This window comes from Phacochoerus africanus, chromosome 6 (assembly GCF_016906955.1).
Source record: "Phacochoerus africanus isolate WHEZ1 chromosome 6, ROS_Pafr_v1, whole genome shotgun sequence".
NCBI classification, from domain to species: Eukaryota; Metazoa; Chordata; class Mammalia; order Artiodactyla; family Suidae; genus Phacochoerus; species Phacochoerus africanus.
The window spans coordinates 61,483,847-61,508,258 of NC_062549.1; positions in this window are offsets into that span (position 1 = coordinate 61,483,847).

Below are 24,412 nucleotides of genomic sequence, written 5' to 3' on the forward strand. Positions count from 1 at the left end.
TGCTCAAGGTTTGTCAGTGTTGCTGGCATGCAGAGACAACTGTATTGCACTTAGTGGGAGTAGTTATGATTAGGCTCAAATGTGGCCTTTTTGCTATCACCAGGGCTACTTCATTCATGTATCTATCATTCTAATTTAAGGGTAGCCAATGGCAAAGGCTGGGTAATGTCAATTGGCTGGGTCATTTTATCTACTCAATTCTTCAGGGTCTCTCTGTGGTGGAAACTTTCCAATGGGAGAAGTTATATAAAATTTTTCACACTTTGTGCTTACTGCCTTTGTGTCTCATATGCTGTAGCCCAAACCTCCTTCTTTCTAATCTTCTATGCCTTTTCTTTCTCAGACTCTTGAGAAAACAGTCAGATGATTGACCATGGTCCAGGAATCTGTATATATTCTTACCTTGGGCCACTTTGATATAAATATATACTATACTGTTTCTTAATCTAAGAAATAATTAAACAGATATGTTCATTTTGTGATATTTGCCAAGCTGTACACTCATGATATGAGCTCTTTTTTATGTTATACTCCTACAAAAATTTTGTTAAAAAAAACAAATATATATATGTATGTATGTCTGTGTATACATATAAATATAAATCCCTCACTTTTTGCTTTTATAAAATTGTTTTCAGTGATCCTTATTTTTTTTTTGTCTTTTTTTGCTATTTCTTGGGCTGCTCCTGAGGCATATGGAGGTTCCCAGGCTAGGGGTCCAGTTGGAGCTGTAGCCACCGGCCTATGCCAGAGCCACAGCAACGCGGGATCCGAGCCGCTCCTGTGACCTACACCACAGCTCATGGCAATGCCGGATCACTTAACCCACTGAGCAAGGGCAGGGACCGAACCCGCAGCCTCATGGTTCCTAGTCAGATTCGTTAACCACTGCCCCACTACAGGAATTCCCAGAGAATGTCTTGCCTATATTCTCTTCCAGGAGTTTGATGGTGTCTTGTCTTATATTTAAGTCTTTCAGCCATTTTGAGTTTATTTTTGTGCATGGTGTGAGGGTGTGTTCTAGTTTCATTGCTTTGCATGCAGCTGTCCAGGTTTCCCAGCAATGCTTGCTGAAAAGACTGTCTTTTTCCCATTTTATGTTCTTGCCTCCTTTGTCAAAGATTAATTGACCATAAGTGTCAGGGTTTATTTCTGGGTTCTCTATTCTGTTCCATTGGTCTGTATGTCTGTTTTGATACCAGTACCACAGTATTTTGATGACCATGGCTTTGTAATATTGCTTGAAGTCTGGGAGAGTTATGCCTCCTGCTTGTTTTTTGTTCCTCAGAATTGCTTTGGGTCTTTGTAGTTCCATATAAATTTTTGTATTGTTTGTTCTAGTTCTGTGAAAAATGTCCTGGGTAATTTGATAGGGATTGCATTGAATCTGTAGATTGTTTTGGGTAGTATGGCCATTTTTACAATATTAATTTTTCCAACCCAGGAGCATGGAATATCTTCCCATTTCTTTATATCTTCTTTAATTTCCTTGATTAATATTTTACAGTTCTCAGCATATGTCTTTCACCTCCTTGGTCAGGTGTATACCCCAGTATTTGATTTTTTGGGGTGCAATTTTAAAGGGTATTGTATCTTTGTATTCCTTTTCTAATACTTCATTGTTAGTATACAGAAATGCGACTGATTTCTGAATGTTAATCTTATATCCTGCTGAATTTGTTGATCAGTTTAAGTAGTTTTGGGGTTGAGTCCTTAGGGTTTTCTATATATAGTATCATGTCATCTGCATACAGTGACAGCTTTACCTCTTCTCTTCCTATTTGGATGCCTTTTATTTCTTTTGTTTGTCTGATTGCTGTGGCTAGGACCTTACAAGTGTTTTCTCAGGCCAGTTTCCCAAAGCAACAGAAATAAAAGCAAAAATAAACCAATGGGACCTAATCAAACTGACAAGCTTTTGCACAGCAAAGGAAATCAAAAAGAAGACAAACTTACAGAATGGAAGAAAATAGTCTCAAGTGATGAAACTGACAAGGGCTTAATCTCTAAAATACACAAACAGCTTATACAACTCAACAGCAAAAGAGCCAACAACCCAATGGAAAAATGGGCAAAAGAACTGAACAGACATCTCTCCAAGGAAGATATAAAGATGACCAACAAGCACATGAAAAAATGCTCAACATCCCTGATTACTAGAGAAATGCAAATAAAAACTACTGTGAGATACCACCTCACACCAGTAAGAATGGCCATCTTTCATAAGTCCACAAATAACAAGTGCTGGAGGGGGTTTGGAGAAAAGGGAACCCTCCTGCACTTTTGGTGGGAATGTAAGCTGGTACAATGACTATGGAGAACAATATGGAGGTATCTTAGAAAACTATACACGGAACTACCATGTGACCCAGCAACCCCACTCTTGGGCATATATCCAGACAAAACTTTCTTTAAAAAAGACACCTGCACCTGCATGTTCATTGCAGCACTATTCTCAATAGCCAAGACATGGGAACAACCCAAATGTCCATTGACAGATGATTGGATTAGGAAGATGTGGTATATATACACAATGGAATACTACTCAGCCATAAAAAAGAACAAAATAATGCCATTTGCAGCAACATGGATGGAACTAGAGACTCTCATCTTGAGTGAAGTAAGTCAGAAAGAGAAAGACAAATACCATATGATATCACTTATATCTGGAATCTAATATATGGCACAAATGAATATTTCCACAGAAAAGAAAATCATGGGCTTGGAGAATAGACTTGTGATTGCCTAGAGGAAGGGGGAGGGAGTGGGATGGATTGGGAGCTTGGGTTAATAGATGCAAACTATTGCTTTTGGAATGGACAACCAATGATATCCTGCTGTGTCGCACTGAGAACTATGTCTAGACACTTTTGACAGAGCATGATAATGGGAGAAAAAGGAATGTGTACATGTATGTGTAACTGGGTCACCATGCTGTACAGTAGAAAAAAAAATGTATTGGGGAAGTAACAATAAAAAAAGATTATTAACAAAAAGTGAAAGATTGCAGTGGCTTAGCCTTGTTTTCTACCACTTGAGACTACAATCTTTTCCTCTCCCAAGAGTCCGTCACCACCATGATTCTTGAACTGCTATTAAAATGAGATTTAGGTAGAAGCCTTAGAAGCCAGAGATGTGCATTAAGTTTGAACAATTACCCTTAATTTATCTTCACCTATTGTTTTAGAGGCCAGTAATAGAAAAATAAGTTTATTATTTGTACTTCCCATCTTTTGGCTATTCTTACACCATTTTCCTAAAATTTCTCACATTATCTTCTTAGCAGTCACTTTTCCTGAACTGTTAGTTTTATGTTCATACATTTATGACTGTGGGGACAAACGTCTGTGGGAGTGCTGAAGCTGAAGGATAATTTCCTTTAGTGTAATGAGACCGTATGATCAAACTTGGCCACACTAAGAGGAAACTCAAGATATATATATATATCATGTTTCCTTACCCATATTGTTCTTCACAGATTCAGTTTCTAGCAAATTTCCTTTAGGTAATGGCCCTTTTATGTTCAAAATGTTTAAAAATACTGGGATATACATTGTAGGATCTAAATTTCTATCATGTTCATTCCAACACTTAGAATATGAAATACAAAGCATCAGACCTAACTTTCTACTTCTTTTCTTGATTTTTTTAACCATCTACATAAAATAATCATCAGGTTCACCATATAAATATTTATCATTGTTATTAACCATAAATCACTAGTTCTAAGATACACATTATTCCACATTTTAACATCTTTGAAATTTGAGGGTGTGTTATAACTGATATCACATCATAGTTTATGTAGTCATGGTGTTATTGATTTTATTTTTATTGTTAGATAAAAGGACAGTGCACATTACAACTGATAGTGTATTAAATGTGATTGAGATTCAGTAATAGCATTTTTCCATTAAAATCCTCGAACTTTTGTTCAAGTTCAGACTTTCTAACTTTTGCTCTCCTGATTTGATTTTTGGCATTAAAACAAAAACTTAGAGTCTGTCTAGCAAATCAGGTCAAAGGAGCTTAGCTCTTGAAGTTTCTTTGTGGGGTTGTTAAATGCCTGCCTGAAATGTGTGAACAATTATAGAGATGTGATTGTTGGAGCCAGTTATTCGTTTGCAACTTGGGAAAGTATTATTAATGATAATATTTTTCTCTTTATTACTTAGAGGTCTGTAATCCAAATAATCCCTTGAATGTTTTACAGACTCTACAGATTAGAACTACATCTGCTCCTAATGAAATCCACTTACCTTTCAGTGACTATAACAACCAAAGACAACCCTTTACAATAAGAATAAGAATTGCAATTAAGGGTTAATTCTGACCAAAGCAATAAGGAAAACCAGGAAGAACTTATATGTCTATTATTGCAACTTAACTAGAGCAGCAGAGTAGATTATAAATCTTTACTATCATCTCTAGGTTTTGCTAAATTCTCTGACCTGAATATTCTATTTTTTCCCCTTTTATTTCACCTCTTTTGCATTTTATTTATTTTTGTCTTTTTGTGTTTTTCTAGGGCCGATCCCATGGCATATGGAGGTTCCCAGGCTAGGGGTCTAATAAGAGCTGTAGCCACTGGCCTACGCCAGAGACACAGCAACACGGGATCCGAGCCTCATCTGCAACCTACACCACAGCTCACAGCAATGCCAGATCCTTAACCCACTGAGCAAGGCCAGGGATCAAACCTGCAACCTCATGGTTCCTAGCCGGATTCATTAACCGCTGAGCCAAAATGGGAAATCCTCTTTCACTTTTTAGTAACTACTATTTGTCTGGGTAACCTCTGCAATTTCTCCAAATAGGTCAAGTGCCCGAATTAAACTCTCCCTGGTATCCTGTACTTACTTTTCAGCAAAACTGTATTGCAGTTGTTTGCGTATTAATCTATATTAGTCATATTAGACTATGAGGTTTTCCAGAACAAGAATGATCATTTAGTATTGTATATCACTTGTCTAGCACAGTCCTAGCCCTCATAGATGCTAAATAAACAGTTATTGCATGAGTGAATAAATGTATGACTAGCCATCTGGTCTGGAATCCCTTTCAAAATAAACAAAGATAGGTATACAATGAAATACTACTCAGCAATAAAAAAGAACAAAATAATGCCACTTGCAGCAACATGGATAGAACTAGAGACTCTCATCCTGAGTGATGTAAGTTAGAAAGAGAAAGACAAATACCATATGATATCGCTTATATCTGGAATCTAATATATGGCACAAATGAACCTTCCCACAGAAAAGAAAATCATGGACATAGAGAACAGACTTATGGTTGCCAAGGGGGAGGGGGAGGGGGAGGGAGTGGGGTGTACTGGGAATTTGTGGTTAATAGATGCAAACTATTGCCTTTGGATTGGATAAGCAATGAGATCCTGATGTATAGCACTGGGAGCTATATCTAGTCACTTATGATGGAGCATGAATGTGAGAGAAAAAGAATGTATACATGTATGTGTGACTGGGTCACCTTGCTGTACAGTAGAAAATGGACAGAACACTGTAAACCAGCTATAATGGAAAAAAAATAAAAATAATTAAAAGAAAAAAGAAAAAGAAAAAAGAAAAAAAAAGAAAAATACAAACCCACAACTAACTCTTTTTGACAATCTCAGATTCCTGAAGCTATATCCACATAGGTCAAACCAAGGAAAACAGACAAAACAAATCAGTTTGTCTCAACCTGGCCTTGGTAATCTTAGAAAGCTTTGTAGGAGTTCCCGTCATGGCGCAGTGGTTAACGAATCCGACTAGGAACCATGAGATTTCCGGTTCGGTCCCTGCCCTTGCTCAGTGGGTTAACGATCCGGCGTTGCCGTGAGCTGTGGTGTAGGTTGCAGACGCGGCTCGGATCCCGCGTTGCTGTGGCTCTGGCGTAGGCCGGTGGCTACAGCTCCGATTGGACCCCTGTCCTGGGAACCTCCATATGCAGCGGGAGCAGCCCAAGAAATAGCAAAAAGACAAAAACAAAACAAACAAACAAAAAAAAGAAAGAAAGAAAGAAAGCTTTGTAAAGGTAGGCAAAGTGTAGCTGACAGCACCAATTCACTGTCAAGCTCTTTCAAACCCTGAGCAAATATTTGGCTTGTTATGACACTTGCGGGTAAATAACTACCTTGGGCAAGTTTCATATGTATTGTTTTCTTCCTGATGCTACTACAAAGCTCCTTCCAAGGAAAGCCCCTCAAAAACAAGTTTCTATTGCCTAAACTCCCGCCTGATAGAATAATTGAGAGTATGTGAGCCTAACAATTATAGGAGAAGGATCCAAGCCAACTGGTTGGCAATTTACAGAAGTGTGACTTGTGAGAAAATTCCTCCCACAATCACAATGAACTCCTGGTACAACAGAGGCAACATGCTATGAACTGAGCATCATAGAAATATAGAACAAGGTCCTTGATCAAACTGTGGAGAGAAGCCAGCAATCATCACCACACCCAAGGATCATAACATTAAAATAATCCAAACACACCCCAGAGCTTTTTAATTTATTGTTTTGTTTTTGGTATCTTCTCTCAGTTTAAAGGATTTTTTTCTTTCCTTTTTTTTTTTTGGTGTTTTGTTTTTGGCTTTATTGAGGTATAATTGATAAATACAATTATAAGGTATTTAAAGTGTACATTGTGGTGATTTGAAATACATATACAGTATGAAAAGATCCCCATCATTTAGTTAACACACCCATCGTCTCATATAATTAACTTATTTATTTATTGAGGATATTTAAGTTCTATTCTTTTTCCAAATTTCTATTGTATAATACAGTGTTATCAACAATAGTCACTGTGTTTTGCATTAGCTACTTAGATCTTATTCATCTTTTTAAAGTTTATTTTTTATTAAAGTATAATTGATTTACAATGTTGAGCCAACTTCTGATATATAGCAAAGTGACCCAGTCACACACACAGACACACACACACACACATTCTTTTCCTCATATCATATTACATCATGTTCTATCCCAAAAGATGGGCTATAGTTCTCTGTGCCATAGAGTAGAATCTCATTACTTATCCATTCTAAATGTAATAGTTTGCATTTACTAACCCCAAACTCCCCATCCATCCCACTTCCTGCCCACTCCCCCTTGGCGACCACACATCTGTTCTCTATGTCTGTGAGAACATAGACATTTCTGTTTTATAGATAGGTCCATTTGTGCCACATTTTAGATTCCACATGTGGTATCATATGGTATTTATCTTTCTCTTTCTGACTTACTTCACTTAGTATGAGAATCTCTAGTTGCATCCATACTGCCTTATACATCTTATAGCTGAAAGTTTTTACCCTTTTACCCATGTCTTCCTATTTCTACCAATCTCCAGTTCCTGGCAATCACTTTTTTTCTCTGTTTCTTTGAGTTTGACTTTTGATTTTAGATTTCACATGTAAGTGTTGCCATGCACTGTTTGTCTTTCTCTCTCTGGCTTATTTTACTTTGCATAATGCCCTCAGGGTCCAACTATGTTACTACAAATGGCAGGATTTTCTTTTTCCTCATGGCTGAACAGTATTATATCTATAATATCTTCTTTACACATTCATTCATTCATGGACACTTAGGTTGTTTCCATGTCTTCACTATTGTGAATAAAGCTTAAAGAATTCTTGATTTCAGTGGTTAATCAAGTCAGTAGATACATCCTGTTAAACTAGAAAAAACTGCAAGTAATTTTTTTTATATCCAAAACATTAAATTATCTTTTGTTGTGATAGATGTTCCCAAACCAGAATTGCAAAATTACCCACATGTGGCAAAACAAAATAATGGCAGTCGCTGCACAGAATATCTGAACCTAGTGTCTTTGGTTACCTTAGGCTACAAAGTATGTGACCTTGCACAGTATTTTTGATCTCAGGCCTTTGGGGGCATAAATTCTTCATGTTTAACTGAAACAAATATGTAATCCAATTAATTAATGTGCAATCCTGAAAATAAGTGCAGTAAAGAATTAATACAAATCCATTCCTGTAGACACTGCTTCAGTGCTTTCCCTATGAGACTTTCTCAATCAGAATAATAATGACTAATTGTCTGATTGTCACAGAATAATTAAATTCTTGCCAAACATCCAGTATGAGAATATACTTTTGCAAATTTTTTCTTGTATTGTATGCTCAGTAGTTTTAACTTAAAATTTAAAAATGTGTGTGTGTGTGCCCAAAATTGAGGTGGGCATGACTCAGTATTCCAAACAAAATGTGTAAAACTTGATACCACACATTTTAACAGACACCATCTGTCTCTTCCTTTGGCATCCTGGTTGAATTTGTCCATACAGGCTGGATTTTTTCCCAAGGACCAAGTAAAAAGCTGATGTAATGCTCATTTTCAATTCAAACTTGGCTTTGGAAAGATAACAAAGTGAAAGCGGGTTTCTTCCAAAAACTAATAAAAACATTCATTGTGCCAAATACCCCTAAAATATACTGAGCAATCCATGAATATCGTCACTTTAGTACTATAAACATATGGTAGATTTTTGCCCCTGCTCCTCAACAAGACTGAATTTATATGAACTGTATTCTGTATGAAACCCAGAAGGTCCCACCCTGCAGTAGAGCTCACCCAGGCCATCCCATCTAATGTCCACTTTTTCTGGCTCATAAATGAAGACATGGGATACTCTGAAGTTCAGAGTCTGTCATCGTGGTACAGGAAAGCTGTTGTAAACCAAACCTGTCTTTTGTCATTTCCTCCATTAAGTTACTTGTTACACCCTGTAGTGTTTTCATCTCACTTATCTTGTGTGACTCTGTGCCCCCAACTATGTGTATGTAAAAACTGCAAGATAGAAATCTTGAAATGGCACCTTTTTGAGGATACCTGCCTTGGAATTGAGAGATTTTAAGAATCTGGGAAATGGACTTTGGGAAGAACTCTAACCAGTTGCCTGGTACTTGCATAACCAGAGATTTAGAAATAATGTTTTATTCCTGGGTATTTAATTTAACAAGTCAACAAAATAAAAAATGCTGGAGAGGATGTGGAGAGAAGGTCACCCTCCTTCACTGTTGATGGGAATGTAATTGATACAACCACTATGGAAACCAGTATGGAGGTACCTCAGAAAACTAAATATAGAACTATCACGTGACCCAGCAATCCCACTCCTGGGCATATACCCAGACAAAACTTTCCTTGAAAAAAATACATGCACCTGTATGTTCACTGCAGCACTATTCACAATAGCCAAGACGTGGAAACAACCTAAATGTCCATCAGCAAATGAATGAATTAAGAAGATGTGGTGTATATACACAATGGAACACTACTCATCCATAAGAAGAACAAAATAATTCCATTTGCCGCAAATATGGATGGAACTAGAGACTCTCATACTAAGTTAAGTAAGTCAGAAAGAGAAAGACAAATACCATGTGATATCACTTATATCTGGAATCTAATATACGGCACAAATGAACCTTTCTACAGAAAAAAAAAAAAAACTCATGGACTTGGAGGACAGACTTGTGGTTGCCGAGGTTGAGGGGGAGAGAGTGGTATGGACTGGGATTTGGGGGTTAGTAGATGCAAACTATTGCATTTGGAGTGGATAAGCAATGAGATCCTGCTGTATAGCACAGGGAACTATATCTAGTCATTTGTGATGGAACCTGATGGAGAGAAATGTGAGAAAAAGAATGTGTGTGTGTGTGTGTGTGTGTGTGTGTGTGAGAGAGAGAGAGAGAGACTGGGTCACTTTCCTGTACAGCAGAGACAGAACAATGTAAGTCAACTATAATAGAAAAAGTAAAAACTAAAAAAATAGAAATAATGTTTTAGATTTCAAAGTCATGAAAGTAAAATAGTTGGCAAACATACCTGCATCTGTTTTAGTTTTAATAGTATTGAACAAGCTCTAGATGTTCAGAAGGAGAGTGTGTGCTCTAACCTAAGGTATGTTGAACTAACACTGCAAACATGGTTTCAGAGTTTAAATTTTTTTTTTGACTTTTTTTTTTTTTTTTTTTTTTTTTAGGGCCGCATCCACAGTACATGGAGGTTCCCATGCTAGGGGTCAAATATGAGCTGTAGCCGCTGGCCTAGACCACAGCCACAGCAACACCAGATCCCAGCCACGTCTGCGACCTACACCACGGCTCATGGCAATGCCGGATCCTTAACCCACTCAGCAAAGCCAGGAATCAAACCCGTGGCTTCATGGATTTGTTACTCAGATTTGTTTCTGCTGTGCCACGACAGAAACTCCCAGAGTATAATTTTTGAAGCAAATTATAGTCATGCTTTTGGATATTGAGTATAATTATCAAGACTAAACCTATATACAGAATTAGTAAGTAGCTGCCTGCTTTTTTTCCCCATCCCCCTTATACAGCCCAAGAATTTCCCATGCTAAGAGGGAGTACTACTTACCCCACCATGACTTGAAGTAGCATTCTTGATAAATTAGAATACAAAGACATGTTCATGAACTAAAATAAAATGCGCTTTGGCCAATGTGGGCTAACAGAGACGGCAGAAAAAGGACCTTTTATAACCTTCAAACTTTTCACATAAATTTCAAAGGTGCTTACCAGATTAATAAATTCACATGTGGCATCCTGGGTGGATCTAGTACATTTAAGAGGCTTCAGGGAGTTGAGAAGAGCAGGAGGGAGTCCAGAACCCAGTAGTCAGGAAAGCATGACATCAAAATTCCAAGGTTTGCTGTTGGGGTAAAGCACCAGAATCAGGGGGATTATGAAAAGACCATCAGCTCTGTCAAGTTTATTCCCTGTCGCCATTATTCATTCCGAATCAACATGATGAGGACAGTGTGTGGGGTCAGTCTCTCATGTGATTGATGGTGAATCCAAGACAAAATAGTTATGTGATAGTCACCCCAGGTTGCAGTTTACCAAGGAGAATAGCGAGTAGCCCTCAGGACTCCCAGACACTATGTGGATGATTTTGCACTGCATCTTTCCTCACCCTGCAGCCAGGAGCCAGCTGTGAACTCAGGGTCAAAGCCATGTGGGCAGGTGATGAATATGACAGGATGGTGACAGGTGGTGACAGATGTCCGCCACCAAAGGTAGAAAAACCACCTTTGGTCAATTCCTAGGCTGCTGTGCTTATTTTTTTGGTGTGCTTATTTTACTGTTTTTATATATACTTTTTTGTCCCAATTTGTGGGGCTCGTGGAAACTTTTCTGTTCCATATCCTTCTGTTCTGCCATTCTTGCACCAGGGGATTTAATATGACCTATCTAAAAGTCATTTACACAGAAAGGAACTTTGAAAATGATCTGGGTATTCTTACATGGGGAGATAGAGCTAACACCATGAGGAATACATTTCCTAATCTGGAGATACGGTGTTTACAATAGAAATAGGAAATCCAAGAGGAGGGGTCAGGGCAATACAAATGCCAACTAAACTTGGGAGAGGGAAAAAAATCCACAAAACCATTGTAAAGTGAGAGTGCAGACATGATACTAGAGTCTTGAAACTATTTTTGTTTTCAGGCCAAGGTCTTGACCATTCACTTAATCAAAATATAGAATTAATGAAAAAGGAAGTAACTTTAAAGGCAAGAACTAACAAAACCAGAAATTGAGAAATTGGCCCATTAGGATAGTAAATATCAAAATTAAGGGAATTTTAAATTCACATCTCCTTACATATTAAATTCCATGATATATTTGAATAATTTATCATAATAACATTCACAAAGTGTTCAGAAGAGTTCATCTGTATCACCACCATATCAATAAAGAAGGTGTTATGTCGTAACATTTTAATGGCACTGTTATTCTCCCTGAAAAGCAAATACAGTGTGTGCTTAAGTTGTCACAATTAATTCCAATTTCTGCATATGGAATTTCCCTGGCAAAGCAGGATAGGTAAACACCATAAATGAGCCAATAAGAGGGTCACAAATATCACTTTAAATTAGTCCAAGTTTCTACTGACTGATCTTTCCTTTTATCTCCAGAAAAATGTTATGTTGCAAGTGAAAGGAAGACAATAAGCAACTGTCACATTCTGCACCCATTAAAATATATGTTACTGTCTTTAACTGAATACTGTTTCTAAATCACATCCTTTTCTCAAATGTGGAAAATGGAAAATATTGTCTTACTTAACAATTTATTAGACAATACTTGAGGTTGATAGCTAACTTTAAAAGGGAAGCAAGAAAAAAACCTTAATTTTTATTTGAACTGGACATATTAGAGCACAGTAAAGCATAATTAAAATAATGAATGAGAACAAACTGTAAAGAACACAAACTCATCAAAATTTAATTGCTGAACAAAAAAATACCTATAAAAGTTTAAGTGCACAGACTCTTAGAATGAACTGGATGCTGAATGCAAAAATGCTAGTTTATAAGCTTTCCAACAGCAATAGGAGAACCACCCCATTCTTTTAATTGTTGCTTAGAAATAAGATTCCTATTGAGCCACATTCAGAGTGATAGTCTTCCCAAACATTATGCAGAAATTAAACTGACCTGACCCGAGAGCTTTGACTTATACGAAGAACTATAGTATTTTCTAGCTTCACAACAAACTCCCCTATTAACATTATCCCAAAGTGGTTGGGCACAGTCTTCATTTTTCTCTCAATACTTTATTCCTAGAGAAATGGTAAGATGGCCAACTAATATGGTAGTGATAAAACTGCATCTTTTCCAGAGTATGAACACTGTGCCAGATACATCCCTTACATACCCTGCCTTATTTAATCTCTACAATACCTTGTAGGATGAGTGTTAATTGCCTCCACTTTCCTGGTGAAAAAAAATGTAGAGATGGGTGTTTTCCCCCAACACTAATCCCCAGTGGAAACAGTAAAACACTGACTCAAATTCAGGTCTGTCTGATCCCAAAGCTTCAGTCCTTTCTATTATGTCTTATTATCTATTAGACAGAGTATCCTATTAGGTAGAAAGTTCTCATGTGCTGTAGTCTTCACTTGCCAGTCCATCTTGGATGGATCTCATCAATTTGGAGCACCATGATTTACCAGAGCACCACTGAAAAATGTTGTGTATTCAAAGAAGAATGACTGTAAGGCTCAATAACTACCTGCTGATGGAATTGAAGCATAGAGGATTGAAGAGTGTTAGATCACAGAGTGATAGCTGCTCTAAAATACTCAAAGTTTTCTTTATGATCCATAATAGTTTAGTTAAAAACCAATGTATGATTGTAGGGAGATGGAGTTGTTTTTTAAAGTTAACTTTTTCTACTTATCATAAAAATCAAGAAATGGAATTTATTACACTGATGAAATAGAGAATTCCCCACCACAGAAAGTGTTAATACACAGGCTGGACAATCTCTCAGCATATGGGTCAGATTATAGGAAGGGTTCAAGGTCATGGAGTTAAGAATATCAGCTCTGTGGTCAGTCAGCCCAAGTTCACTGCCCATCTTTGCTACTCATAATCTGTGTAATCTTGGTCAAGTTGCTGAACCTTTCAGAATCTTCCTTCAGTTCTAATATGAAGATAACATTGATCATTAACCCATAAGAATTTGGGTGAGAACTAAATAAGATGACCATAGACTAGAGGTCTAATAAATGGGTGAGAACTAAATAAGATGACCATAGACTAGAGGAACTTCTAATAAATGTTAAGTATAACTGTTTTTGTTATTATAGTTAATATATCTAGATAAATGTTAAATCCTTTCCAATCTCAAGTGCCCATAAGTCTATGATCCTTGAGAGTAAATCCAAGTAGAGATTCGTATACCAGAGATTTTATCAATATAAAAAAACCCAAAATTTTAAAAATATTGCTATAACTAAGAGCAAGTGGGATTATAGTAGGAGAAACTTTTCAATATGGGAAATATCAAATTTAAAAATAATAATGATATCTTTTGCAAGAATTGACTCCCACAAGAATGCATAGCTATCAATATCTTTCAGGTAAACTGGAAAACAAAGTTATAAGTTTTTAACTCTATTAAAAAAATATATTTAAAATATAGTACCTATTTGTAATCATTTATGGTTTATGAATATGCAGGAATATTTTAGCGACCATGATTTAAACCTAGTGAAAAAGTCTTCTGTCAGAAGCTGCTGAGTCTCTCCCATTGTCTCTTCTTCCTTTGTTTTTCTTATGGTCACAAAGACCTGATTTTTATCTGGCATATTGCCATCCACAATATGTGAGGTAGTCTCCAAAGATAGTTCCCAACAATCCCTCCCTTCTTTGCATATTCATGTAACTCCCCATTAAAAGTGGAGTTGGAGTTCCCACTGTGGTGCAGCCAGTTAAATGTCGCAGCTGTGGCTTGGATTTGATCCCTGGCCTGGGACTTCCATATGCCACAGGTATGGCCGAAAAAGGGTGAAAAAAGACCAAAAAAAAAAAAAAAAGTGGAGTCTGTTCCCCCTTCCCTTGAATCTGGGCTGGACTTGTGACTTGATCCAATCAAAATATGTGGCAGAAGGGACACTATGCAGTTCTAAGCCTAGTCCTTAAGGTTCCTGGCAGCCACCTCTCATTCTCTTGGAATCCGGTTGCCAGTCTTTAAGAAAGCTATACCTCAGAAGAGAGGAGCCTTATGGAAAAGTCCTAAAAGATGAATGCCATGTGGAGAGAGTCTTCATGGATGAGAAATAAGGCACAGGTTAATAGCAGCCATGCCCAGATATATGAGAGTACTCTTGGACCTTGTAGCCCAGCCCAATTGCCCACTGAAAGCAGCTGTGCCATTGAGCTAGTCAGTACCATATATAACCAAAAAAATACATGGTTGACTTATAAAAACATAAGCAAATAAATCACTTATTGTCAGAGTTCCCATTGTGGCACTGTGGGTTAAGAATACAACTACAGCAGCTCAGATTGCTATGGAGGATTGGATTCCCAGCCCAGCACAGTGGGTTAAAGGATCTGGTGTAGGTTGCAGCTGTGGTTTGGATTCAATACCTGGCATGGGGACCTTCAATATGCTGCAGGTATGGCCATAAAAAAAAATTATTGTAGCACATTACGTTTTGGAGTCGTTTGTTACACAATAGATAAGTACTTTTTACAGCCTTCCTTACATTTAGGTGTGTGCATATGATAAAGTCTGGCTTAAGGGATACAAGTAGAAATAAAATGCTAATCTATAATATAAGAAAAGTTTTTGATTTTGCATCACTAATTATTAGAGAAATGCAAATTAACACCACTGTGAGGTAGCACCTGATACCAGCCAGAATGGCCCTCATCAAAAAGTTTACAAACAGTAAATGCTGGAGAGGGTGTGGAGAAAAGGTAACCCTATTACATTGTTGGTGGGAATGTAAATTGGTCCAACCACTGTGGAAAACAGTATGGAGATTCCTCAGAAAATTGAATTACCATTTGATCCAGCAATCCCACTCTTGGGCATCTATCCAGAGAAAACCATGACTTGAAAAGATACATGTACTCCAATATTCATAGCAGCACAATATACAATAGCCAAGACATGGAAACAACCTAAATGTCCATCGACTGAAGAGTGGATAAAGAACATGTGGTACATATACACAATGGAGTATTACTCAGCCATTAAAAGGAAAGAAATAAAGGCATTTTTTAGCAACATGGATGGACCTAGAAATTATCATGCTAGGTGAGGTTAGTCAGACAGTGAGACACCAACATCGTATGCTATCACTTACATTTGGAATCCAAAAAAAGGAACTTTTTTGCAGAACAGATAGTGACTCACAGACTGAAAAACTTATGGTTTCCAAATGAGACAGGTTGGGGGAATGGGGGGATATGCTGGGGGTTTGGGTGAAATGCTATAAAATTGTGAAAAACTTATAGTTTCCAAATGAGACCGGTTGGGGGGATGGGGGGATATGCTGGGGGTTTGGGTGAAATGCTATAAAATTGGGTTGTGATTATCATTGTACAACTATAAACGTAATAAAATTCATTGAGTAATAAAAAAGGGAATGTATGTGTGTGTGTATATATACACATATACACACATATATATAAATATATGACTTTGCTTTACAGCAGAAATTGGCTCTACATTTAAATCAGTTATACTTTAATAATTTTTTTTTGTAATGCTCATGTTCTGGGGCTAACCTTCCCTTCTCACTGACTGGAATGCCCACATTGGGGTAAATGATCTTGGACCATGATGACCAATGCTACTTTCTTAGGCAAATCAAAGCAAAATGGCCCAGCTGCCATGTGGTCTCTGAACTGTCCAATGTAGGTTTCTCTTAATTCAGCTACCATTATTTTTGGTCTCTTTCTGTAACAGCCAAATCTATATAATAACAAATGTGAAAAATTTGCCTCCAAAGTAAGATATTTCTGCTAAGGTGGGTACTCAGCACTGGATTAGCAGTTATGTGAAGGACAGAAATAGCACAACAAGGCAAGCTGGACTGCAACTATCCATGGTGAAATATTTGGCAAATTTGTCACCTGTGAAAATATGATGGATTTGTCATATGTTAACTCACTTTATAATTTTAAGGAAAATAATTGGGAAAATTTCAAATTTTATTGTGTACTTGGTGGGCACATTTTGCCACTTTCGAGAAAGTCTTACAAGAGAGACAAACATGGCCTGGTCTGGCCAGTCTGTAAGTGGATACTGCAGAGAATGTAGAACTGGAAAGAGAGACTCAGTCTGCTCTGGCCTAAATAAGCAAAGTTGACTGAGAGTTCAGTAATTTGAAATCTCACAAGATTAAAAAAAATATCTATTTCTTCACACAAAGGTAAGGAGCATAACAAAGGACACTAAAGAAACAGCCTTAGAAGAAGTTATGGCTAGGATGTGAAGTTTTTCTCAGGCATCTCCTACTAAGATTTCTCCATCACATGATAGGAACCAGCCCAGAGTTGCAGATGAGATTAAAATGTTGCCTTCACACCCAAGCCTATTGTGTTTTTGTTTTTTGTTTTTTTCTGATGACCTCAACATAGCCACTATTAAGTGGAAGAAGAGGAGGGCTAGGTTGAGCACAGACACAAATAAATAAAAGATCAGTGATTTCAGGCTTGAAACTGATATCTGGAAGTCATAATTGGCTGTGCTTGCCTGAACATTATATGGACCAGAAGCAAAAGTCTGAAGTTAGTTTGGCTTTAATGGAAATTGCAAGACCAGAGCCACACCCAGACCTCCAATCTATTTGAGCAGAATGTGAGCTGTGAGAGACAGGCAGGCCAGAAAACAGTATCCTTCCCACATCTACTTCAGGCACAGCCAGGGAGAAAGAGTAAGCAACAAAGAATTTCCCCAGGGGTAAAGTCAGGGACTAGGAGGGACAGTTATTTGCCCACCATAATATAATGACCTAAGTTAACCTAAGAGATGGGTAAATTCTTTACACTAGTAAACTATTCTATAAAGGGACCAGCTATAGGACAGTACAGGGCTGAATTTATTTATTTATTTATTAAATTTTTTTTATTTTATTTTTTTGAGGGCCACACCCGAGCTTATGGAAATTCCCAGGCTAGGGGTTGAATCAGAGCTACAGCTGCTGGCCTACACCACAGCCCAAGCAATGTGGGATCCGAGCTCATGGCAACACTGAGCGAGGCCAGGGATGGAACCCATGTCCTCATGGATACTAGTTGGTTTTGTTAACACTGAGTCACAGTGGGAACTCCCCAGAGCTGGATTTAAATCTTGTTTTCAAGCCAACTTCCATTTCATGATGATAAGCAATTGTAGCATCCACTGGGGATGCCCTTCCCACATCTACCTAGTTCCCATGCTTCTGATACACCCTCAGAACTTCCTATTGCAAGCTCCTTTTCCCTCTGTCTGGGGGACTTATCTGGAATATATGGCTAATATTGCAGGGCAGGCCAGAGATGTTGGAGCATTGGCACCTCCACGTGTGGCCTCACCCCATGGCTGGTGGGAGAGGAGACGCAGGCTTCTGCAATGCTTAGGAGGTATGCTGTACACCATCTTGCAGAGGTCGCCAGAGAAAGTGAGCCTCGGGTGTCCATAGCAGTAATCTGCTTGATAACACAACCTGTGTTGGTCTCATTTCTTCATTCTCCTATCAGAGCATTCTGGAATCTTCTAGAAAAGATATTTGCATGAAATCCTTTTTCTCAGGGTCTGTTTCTGGAGGAAACTTACCTAAGACCTCAGCAGTTAAGAACTCTTTACAGTTGACAAACCAGTTTTGCATTATATTTCTAATTTGAACTCTTTAGGGGGGAAAGTGGAAGATACCACTTCACAGATGGTTATAAGTAATAACCATAACTTTATAACCCTTCCCAATAGTTTTACTGGCAAGTGCAAAGATTCTACTCGGACTAACATCTTACTTTTTTTTTTGGGTTCTGTTTGTTCTTGACAAATATTCGTGCTTGGATTCAGTGATACCCTCCATTTGTAACGTAAGAGACTGAGCAAAGATAGACTTGTTTTCTCTAAATTTTTAAAGATGTTTGTCTGCTCGTTGTAAAGGGACCAATTGACCAAGACGTCCATTTTAATACCTAAAACATAGACAGTTGAAAAGTCACAAACAGAATTGGCTCTTTCAGGACAAAAATCTTTGTGTTCCTGGTAAGGGCACAGTGGTAAGATTAAGATGTGGTCTACCTCTTTCTTATGTGAGCCTAATTTTGAACATTCCATTGCAATTAGGCAAAAGAGGCCTTAGTTCATCTTCTGTGTAAGAACTCAAAAAAAGCTCCTGGAGTTCCAGTTGTGGCACAGCAGAAATGAATCCGACTAGGAACCATGAGGTTGCCAGTTCGATCCCTGGCCTCCATCAGTGGGTTAAGGATCCAGCGTGGCCTTGAGCTGTGGTGTAGGTCACATATGCGGCTCAGATCCTGTGTTGCTGTGGCTGTGGCGTAGGCCGGCAGCTACAGCTCCGATTCAACCCCTAGCCTGGGAAGTTCCTACGATTCTGTTGTCAACTTAATCTATATCTTCCTTTAGTTATTTCATGGCTAAAATCAAAAGTACTTTTCAATTTGTGCTAGGACCCTCTTTTAAGTAGCTGCAGCCCTTTACATGGCAGTCATCAGATTTTTCATGAACATAAAGTTTATCCACATTTCATATGAAATGTATTACTAATAGAAGGAGAAATACCATAAAAATGCCTTTTTCTTTGAATATATTCTCTTTCAAAAATGTCCCTTTTGGAGTTCCCGTTGTGGCTGAGTGGTAACAAATCCGACTAGTATCCATGAGGACTCGGGTCTGATCCCTGGCCTTTCTTAATGGGTTAAGGTTCTGGCCTTGCCATGAGATCTGATGTAGGTCACAGTCACGGCTCAGATCAATCTCTCTGTTGCTGTGGTGTAGGTTGCCAGCTACAGTTCAGATTCTACCCCTAGCCTGGGAACTTCCATATGCCATGGGTGCAGCACTAAAAAGACCAAAAATGAAAAAAAAGAAAAAGAAAAAAATCCCCAACCAAAATCAGCCCCCACCCCAGAAGGAAAACAGAGGCCTCCAAAAAGGAGGCTTAACTATTGCTAACAAATTATTCTAAAATAATCAGCCCACTATTTTCTCTTTGCATTTTAGGGCCACACCTGCAGCATAGGGAAGTTCCCAGGCTAGGGGTTAAATTGGAGCTATAGCCACCAGCCTATGCCACAGCCACAGCAATGCAGGATCCAAGCCACATCTGCAACCTACGCCACAGCTCACAGCCACGCCAGATCCTTAACCCACTGAGCAAGGCTAGGGATTGAACCCCAATCCTCATGGATCCTAGTTGGGTTTCTTAACCGCTGGGCCACAAACGCAACTCCCAGCCCACTCTTTACATCCTAAAATCCAAGCACATTCAATTGCAGAAAGTTTAAGGAAGAAAAACAAAGACAGTAGACAACCACACTAACATTAAAACATAATAGCCCTCAGCAGTTTACCTGTATTTTTTAAACATTTAATATAGAGCTGGACTTATTGAAAAGATCTATACAACTTTTATTCAACTTATTAACTTACGCTATATGGGCTTATAATTTATTTTCCTCTCTTTTGTAAACAAATAAAGGCCATGAAAGGCTACTCATCATACCCAGGCATATGTTATTGTTGATTCTGCAACAAATTAACATTTGGCCAATATAATTTCTGATTCATGAGAATGCATTAAGGACCACCCAAGTTCACATCAGTGTGGTCACCACCCTTTCTTATTGGAAAACAAGGAAGAAAATGTTACAGTCCCCTCACCCTGGTGTTGCTCTCTGCCAAGGAAGCCTTTCAAACATAGATTCATCCTAGTAGACCCTCAATAAATTCTAAGTTACTTAACTCAAAATAGTGACTCAGTTTCAGTTCTTGTAATTCAACTTATGAATAGGATAGAAGCCCTCGTTACTGAAGGAAGAAGGTAAAGGAGATCCCACTGTATCTTTCAGGAACTTGTAAACTTTTATTAACATTTGGAAAATATCAGTTTATTATTATTAACTGTGTTCCTTCTGTCTTTTCTCCCAAAATATAAGATTTATGAGATCCTGAACAACTTGACCTTCTGAACCCAATTTAAGGTTTATCTATTAAGTATGGCTTTTGTTTAGGATGAGTTTTTTCTCAAAATATGTTTGAAGAGTATATTTACCTAAAAATCACCTTGAGAAAAATTTTAATCAGGTTAGATTAGAAAATATGCAAGATTTACAATTTAGTATTTATGAGGCTCTACAAAGTAAAAGCCAGCAAACCAAACAAAAGCTGTCTTTGACTCTATATTTTCCAAAACTATCTTGGCATGGGTGAAGCTGCTTTCCTTTTTTAAGAATCACATATTAACATTTCATTTTATCAGGGTTCTATGCACTGAGTACAGAGACTTGAGAAAAGATGGCAGAAGGAGATGAAAGAAGAGAATAGAGAGAGGAAGAAGAGAAAGAAAAAGAAAGAGAAAGAAAAAAGAAAGAAAGAAAGAGAAAAAGAAAGAAAGAAAAAAGAGGGAAGGAAGGAAGAGAAAGATACACAAAAAATAAAAAATGAAAATAATGGAAACAGGAAGAAGCCATAGCATGCAAGATGTTATAACCCATAGAGAAAATTAGGAGCTTCTAAATAAATGACAAAAACCATTGTGGGTTTCAAAGCAGGGAGTTACATCCATTTCATCATTTAAGAAGTGAATTCTGGGAGTTCCCCTGTGGCACAATGGTTTAATGAACCTGGCCTGGTGCAGTGTGTTAAGGATACTGATGTCGCAGCTCTGGCTAGGAATCAGTCCCTGGCTAGGGAACTTCCATATGCCATGATACAGAGCTGACAAAAAGAAAAAAAAAGTGAATACTGGCTGCTGTGAGGGAAAGGGTTTGCACTATGGTGAGTGTACAGGGGTTTGGGGCAAGTTGGGACATAAGTTGTTGAGAGAGATGATAGTGGCACTGAAGGTGAAGAGAGTGAGCAAATTTAAGATACACTTTGAGTGTGTTGAAAGTTATAATACTTTAACAGTGCTATATTTGCTATTTGTTAGCACATGCAAAGTACTTAGAACAGTGCTTGGGATACTATTAATGACAATTTGTGTGAGCATTTTAGTATTAATAGCAGTTAACTCCTAAACTCAGGTAAATTCAGAATAGATGTCTTTCCTTAACCACTGTCCCCTTTCTTCTCCAATCTGAGTTATTTCCATTATACTATATCCTCTTAGCATATTTGCTTCCCTATATTATTAAAATATACTACATTTTTGGAGTTCCCATAATGGCTCAGTGGTTAACAAATCTGACCAGGAACCATGAGGTTGTGGGTTTGATCCCTGGCCTTGCTGAGTGGGTTAAGGATCCGGCGTTGCCGTGAGCTGTGTTGTAGGTCACAGACGTGGCTCGGACCCCACGTTGCTCCGATTCGACCCCTAGCCTGGGAACCTCCATATGCTGAAGGTGCGGCCCTCCAAAAAAGACAAAAAGAAAACAAAAAACTGAAAACCATATACTACATTTAAATTCATTTCCCATCTTTATTCTTCCCTGCATAAGTTCATCCAACAGTAGGTCATCTTTATCTCTATATTCCTAGTGATTAATACTTAGTAGCTATTTGTTAAATATGGAATAAAAAAAATAAATGGGCTATAAAACATTGTATCAACTAATAGTACAGTCTATCCAGTAGATGCGTAAATTAAAAGAATAAAAGCAGAAAATGTTAAGAAATTTGAATTTGGGCTAACTTCAGAGCAGCAGCCAAGCAGTGAGTATGAAAGTCCTGGACTAGATTTTAGGAAAACTAGATTCTAATCCCTGATCCACTGCTGACAGGTGATTTGATCTTGATCAAATCACTTAACTTCTTTTTGTTTTCCTTTTATTCCTTATCTATTTATTTATTTACTTATTTGCTTATTTATTTATTTATGGCTATGGTATGCAGAGGCTTGATTTGAGATCTCACTTCCCAGACCAGAGATTGAACCCTAGGCTGCGGCAGTGAAAACACCAAGTCCTAACCATTAGGTCACCAGGAAACTTCCAAATCACTTAACTTATCTTTATTTCTATTATCTGCAGAAGAAGAATGTACATAAATATGTCTCCTTCCTACTTATTGCCATAAGTAGGATTTAAGTAGATATTATAAATAAATATGATAATGTTGGATAGACCATTTTAACAATTAGAAACTGCACTACAGCTGCTAACTATTATTTCTGGAGAATTGTTGAGAAAAACAGATTCACCTGAGTTCCTTCCCAGTTTTCAACTTCTTTTGCTAGAATAATGAACATTTGGAAATCGCACTCATATTATTTGCTTAGTATTGCCCCCCACCACTGCCCAAGTTCCATGCTCCGTGACAGTCGTAATATAAACAGTATTTCCTGAACATTCACAATGGCAAACTCTTCTATATACTTTACCTGCATTACCTAATTTAATCGTCATGATAACCCTTTGCAGTTGACACCACTGTGATCTCTGTTTTAAAGGTAAAGAGGATGAGGCACAGAGAGTTTCAGTAACTTCCCCGGAAAAATCCAAAGAGTAAATGACAGGTGTGAGCTTTGAACACATGCAGTATGGTTTCAGAGCCTGCATGTTAAATGCTACAGACTTCTGCATCTCAAAGTAGAGGATCCACCAACACGGGGCACAGAAAGTCACAGATGATCTCCGAGAAAGCCTTTGATCTGCAAATTCCAGCTGGAAACATTATGCAGTGTATTCAGTGCCATTTCCTAAGGCATCCACAGGAGTTCAGCCAGTTTGCATCACACAGTTGCTACACACCCAAATGGGCTTATATCTGATATTATTACTTCCACTTTAATTTAACCAAAGGCATTCTGAATTTTCAGAAGCAAAGGAGATTTATTTCATACTTTTAATCTCCTCTAACATCCAGCCATTACTCCATCTGGTTAGCAATGTACAAATGTGAAGGGAAATGAACATGGTCTGGAATAAAGGAAATCCTGTGAGTACTCATTGACCTAATACCACATTTGGGAGGGAGGGCCTATGTTGTTATTGGAAACTAGGAACAGCTGTATACAAATGCTAAGAAGGAATTATTTCCCCAGGGAACTATCATTGGGACTGAACTTCCCACCATTATTCCTCAAAGTCCACCTTGAGTAGACTTATACTCAATTGAGGTATTACTCAATTCAACACATCATTTATCAAGCACCTAGTGCTATATATCTGCTGCAGTTCTATTTATTCCCTCAGTACAATGATTAAACTCCTTATACACATACCAGGCATTATGTTACAAAATAGATATGCGACTTTTAACAATATAGATAGAACGCCTTCCGTATTTCTTCTTAGAGTTTACAATATAGCATGGAAGATGTACACTAAATAAACAAGTTATTACATAAATAATTACACCTGAGGAAAGTGTTATGCAATGAAATTACATGACAGGAGGAATCTAACCAACCAGTGGGCCAAGGAAATTTTGCAGAGGGGGTGAAGTATGTATGTTCATATTTTAATTTTCTAATGGTCTCAGATATTAACAATACACAATAGACCTGGATACATTTATATTAGGATGAGAAAGGGAGAAAATGTCAGAAATATGGGTTTCTCCCAAGCCCTAAAGAAGCATGATGTTGGAATAACTAGGCGGGACATGGGCAGCATCCAAATGTGGACAGTTTGGATCACAAAGTAAGGCAGAGTTTGCCTACAAACTGACAACTGCCTGTCCCACCTCAAACTATTTGTTGGATATTATTGGTAATTTGAAGTATGACTCCAAGAGCTCTCTGATAATCAGATAAAGTTGGCAACTCTATTAAGTGAAGAAAACCTGACTGAAGGCACTAAACACAGAGATATATGGATCATCTTCCAGGACGTCCTATTGATTCCAAAAGGAGACTCCAAAATATAGGCAGACTTCCTTTACTCAAAACTTAATGATGTCTAGACCAGAGACTGTGAGATTTAGCTAGCATAGGGACT